Raw genomic sequence first — 5,583 nt, forward strand, 5'->3', positions numbered from 1 at the left:
TTTCACGTAATTTAAGGTACACGTATATAATGTATAATATTTTTTATGTTTTCGAAGTAATTTCAAGATATTCCATAATGATACTTGACGACATAATTGACCGAAACGTTATCAATGTTTAAAAAAATACCGCAAAATTGTTTATACATATTATAACAAGTAGAGGAAATGTATCCCTTTTTAATGAAATTAAAAAATATACAGGAAACGAGTTCTTCAAGTGTTTTATTAAATTAATCAGACTCGTCAGAGTCAACACCAAGAGCTTTAAGAAGTTTTGGTACTTTTTTTGTTATAAAAATGTTATACGCCTCTTGATTTTCCCGCATAACGCTCAGAAGTGGCCGTTTGCGAACTCCTTTTTGAGATGGTGATGGTCTAGAAGTACCAGGCGTAGATGAAAATCTAGATGAACCGGGCACAGATGAAGATTTTGACCGACCGGGCAAAGATGAAGACGTAGATGTAGACGGACCGGTCAAAGATGCAGATTTTGAAGGAGCAGGCGTAGACGAATCGGAATTGGCCTCATTCAAATCCTCTTCGGAAGAGGACAGATCTTGCATCATTTGAGATCTTACATCCAATTCGTTCAAATCAAAGGTCGCACGTACTCCGGTCTGTTTTTTGTGAACAGGTTGTGCTAATTTGATTTCTATGTCCCTTACCTTCTTCAATTCATTCCTAAAAACAAACAAAAATAGTGATCAACTATATTTATAAAATTGAAGCTGGTTGAATTTTATATGAACATTTATTTAGAAATAATTTTGAACATTACAAAGAGTTCTATTTAAACAATATATAAACTACCTGATCGTGATATTCTTTATATCGAGGTCTGATACAGACAGCAATTTAGATAACTTTGTAGAAAGCCTATCTTTTATTTGTTTTGCATTAGAGGAATTGTACAAATTCTGCGTTTCTAATGGAAGCTGATGGATGCTATCAATCATCGATTTGTGTATTTGGACCCAAGCACATGGATAAGTCTGGTAGCTCCTCAACATCAACAGGATTTCCTGATCGCAAAACTTTACCACCCGTTTTCGTTTTACATTTACCAAAGGCTATTGATGTTCGAAATTATCTGCAATTAAAAAATATGATTGATAGAATTTTAAATGTACTTCAATGCTTATTAATTTTTTATGGTTAAAAATATATTGAAATAAGGAGATGTCTTTCAAAAATTATTATTTTATATTTAATCATAGATAAGCATGAAGGGATAACGCCTCCGTCAAGTTTGCACTTGCGAGGGGTGTTCGGGTGGAAGCCTTGTCTTAAAAAAAAAGAAAGAGTTATTGGCCTTTTCTCTTGTGAAATCACTTGTATTTTACTGTTGCCGAGAGAGGGTCGGTTTTTATTTTATTATCATTTAAACTTAAGCATATGACAATTCACAGTTTTGAATATTTTCGAACAATTTTCATTTTTATGATATATCTATTTAAATGTATTTAACATGTACTGTGCATGTGTTCACTATAAAAATGAAATGCACGTCGTTTTCAATAGAAAATAAAATACATATATGTATTTAGATATTGATAAAAAAGATTACATGTAAATGAAAGCTTACCATCTTGGATATCTGGCAAATCATCCATATCTAAGTAAGTCCGTGTTCTCGGAAGAAATTGAGCGGAATGAAAGAATAGGAAGAGCGGTACAAAAAAAACCAAACAAACAAAAAACTAAAGGGTCATATCAAAAGTAATAAAAAATGTAAGCAAAGGTTGGTTGTATTTAGAGTAAAGGGTGTTAATTTTGTGAAGGATTTTAAATAATATTAGGTTACGAATGCAATCAATTAATCTTTTTAGGATCCGTTCAACTCAACACAAAGGATGTAATTATTTATTTCGTTTTAAATTATATTAGTAATATTATTTATTTATTATGATAGTACAGAAAAGTATATTCAATGAATGAATGCGATCATTAAGATTGATTGGGGTCTTGACCCAACTGTAACTTAAATTAGAATTACGAATTAAATGGATTTCTAAAAAAATATATTAATTTAACATAGACCCCTTAGACTTCCATAAAAACCCCAATAACCTAGAATCAATTAAATTGTGATGCCGTAATGTTCTAGAATTTCGTTTGTTACTCTCACCAGCAAATAAACCTAGGGGGGGGGGGGGGGGGGTGGGGGTGTCAAATAATATGAAATGCAAATAATCTTCCTACATTATATGTACATGTATTAGCAAATATAACATTCTCATTAAATAGTAACAACCAACGATAATTGACCCCAATAGTTTTAATTGATTCAGTAACTCTCTTGCTACCCCCCCCCCCCCCCCCCCTCACCTTCCTCCAATCCCCCGGTAAATATAAACTATAGAAATATAAAACAGGTAATTTTTATCAAGAATTGTTTCAATTTCAGGTAAACATGGATTTTGATGTTGTGGTTGCAGCTCTCCCAGCTTTTGCTTCGTGTCCGCCCGATTGTTTTATTGTTAAACAATTTTTATCAATATTGATGATTATCACTAAACCCCCACCTGATCCTTTGGTGGATGTGCGACATCGTCTTTGTACAGGTGAACCAGGTGTGTGGCAAGGAAGAGATATATTCTGCATGTTTTCAGACCATTCCTATGGCTTTTATGAGATAACAGGCGAGAGTCTTGAAACTTTTCTAGACCTTGTGCAGAAAATAACTAACGCTATGGGTAGGAAAATGACTGGCCATAATCTGTCACCAAAAAACCGTACGCTTTTATTTATGATTTCGTTGAGATGTTATCCATCTTACAATTTCTAGTCTCAACTGTTTGATGTAAGTACCACAACAATTCATGAAGAAATTGACCAGTTAATGCCTGCTGTAGCAAATTCATTTATCACGTGGCCATCAGTTGATGAATGGCGGGATATGATACATATTTGGCCAAAATTACCAAATGCAGTTGGTGCAATCGACGGAACATCAGTCGAAATATATTGTCCCAGAACGGAACCACAAAGACCGTATTACTCTGGTCATAGAAAATATCACGCGTTACATGCACAAATCATAATTGACAATTCGGGGTTGATTCGTCATCTAGAAAGTGGGTTTCTTGGACATCAAAACGACGCTCAGCAGTATTCCTTAATGTCCTACAAAATTGGAAGAGACCTCCCTTCCCATTAGACTGTTTCATTTTAGGTGACAAAATATATCCAAACAGATATCCAATTATAACACCCTTTTCTCAACACCAAATAGTTACAAGAAATCATCAAGAACAAAGAAAGCGCCGAAAGTTTAATAAAATTGTATCATCTTATAGAACACTTGTAGAACGAACAATTTGTAAGTTGAAAAAATATAAAATTTTAAGCAGTGTATGGCGGCATCCAAGAACAAAATTGGCATATGTTGTAGATATTATAGCAGGACTTGTTTGTAGACAATACCATCTCTGATTTAAGCAAACACCTTGTCCATTCTTAATAAATGCATAAATTATGCATATACAACTGCATTATAAGTATTTTAAACGTATTATAATATTTATGAAACACAAACCTTTTTTGCCCAATATATAGAGCTGACAATGCACGAAATCTTCCTTTAATGTATCAATTTTATCTAAGAAAATAACGGAAAAAAACAGGCGGCGTGAACAGGTAAATTCTAATTAAGTTTAAAAACGTGTTTTGATACGTTCCACAAGAAAAGTCTTTTGTTTGCGGTCCGCAGTCAGCAGTCCGCAGTCGGGTGTCTGATATTCCGAAAATGTTTGGTAGGCTCTAACTAAATACCTTGTTAGTAGAAGAAAGAATTAGAATTAATTTTATTTTATTTTGATAAACTTTTATTTATTTACATTTATGTTTTATTTTTATTTATTACTTTTAATTAAAAACACATCAACTACACATTTAACAAGCTACATGTAAGTACTACATAAATGCCATGTTGTAAAGTTTGAATTTACTGCCATTCGATAAATTCAAAAGAACTATATATGATAAGAGTTCAATTTGGCCCCCATAATTCGCCATTTTTGAAGTGATTCGGGTACAATAAAATGTTAACTAATTTTTTAGAAGAGTTGATATAAAATATATTTTTCATCTAATTATTTGATTTATTTGCGCTCACTGGCAGTATATAACGTCATAAGTGACGCCATTTCTATAATTCAATCAAAATCAGCCAAAAATTGATATTTTCCTTATCTATTTACGAATGGAAAATATAGAGCGCATGCTCGAACAATATCTGATTAAAATATTTTATTTGTTCAAGAATGCGCTCTATGTTTTCGGAAGGAAAATCTACTTGAAAACAAGCTAATTTACGCTAAAAATGCAAAAATGGCGGGAAAAGGTTGTCTTTAAAATGTCATATTTCTAAATTTTTGGCACCTGAACCAAAATGAATATAATGTAAGAAAACAAAGAATGATAATAAAATGATGATGTTCATTTTAGGGGGCCATTTTAGGCCCTTATCATATATAGTCCTTTACAACATGAAATATCCACGTCACGCGGCATAAGTGATTGCGTAACAATGTAACAGTGTTGGCACTTATGTTGAATGATAAAGGTTTTAGAATACATTAGAATACAAACATCATAAAGAAACCCTCAAAATAAAAAGAAATAAAATACCTCATCGAATTTGAAAAAGTTAAAACAAAATTTGTTCAAAGAAAGTAGCACCTGGTATATGTAATTTACTTTTGTAAATATAGCTTCTATCTCTGATAAATATTTATTAGATCTTGTCCTATATATGCGTGCGTGCATAAGTTTGCACAATGGTCTTTTGTTTGATCTCAAAAGTAAATAATTATAATTCAATAAAAGCATTAAAATTCATAACTGCTAATAAAACGTACGCAACGCACATATGTACACTAGTCCGAAGTATCTGAAGTTTTTCTAGTTTTTAGCTCACCTGAACTGAAAGCTCAAGTGAGCTTTTCTGATCAAAATTTGTCCGTTTTCTGTCGTTGGCGTTGGCGTTGTCGTTGTAAAGTTTTCATATTTTCATCTTCTTCTCCAGAAACAATAAGCCGAATTTTTTTTGTGCAAAATCTACTGTACTTAGTTGTCAAGATATTTTGATTTTGTTAAGGCTATTGTTGATCAGGTGAGCGATGTGGCCCCTCGGCCTCTTGTTACGTTTGTAATATTGATATAATGACGCCATATTTTTCTATTATTTCATTCAAAACTCGGACCAATCCTTTAATCCTCCGATACCATACCAAGAGCTGTGTAATCTGAGTGCCCAAATTACTGTCTCAGTGCGGCGATGTTTTCCCCATGAAAAAGGAGGAGACAACTCCAGCCATTCAACCCGAAATACAGTACTAATGTGCCTAAGGGTGAGGGTCATGAGGGGTCCGGCATTGTAAACTAGCTCAGACAAATGGTTTTGTCATGACCTGTGTGTTTTCTTGTTTTGATCTCAATCAATTAATCATAGGCATAATATCCATCAAATGTTTGTGTTCAATGATTGTACATATGATGAAAAGAGACAAACATTAAAATATTATATCAACATAGAGAGTGTTGATTGAATAGATTTTATTTCTTACGAGAAATTCA

Source organism: Magallana gigas, chromosome 8 (genome assembly GCF_963853765.1).
Source record: "Magallana gigas chromosome 8, xbMagGiga1.1, whole genome shotgun sequence".
Classification (NCBI taxonomy): Eukaryota; Metazoa; Mollusca; class Bivalvia; order Ostreida; family Ostreidae; genus Magallana; species Magallana gigas.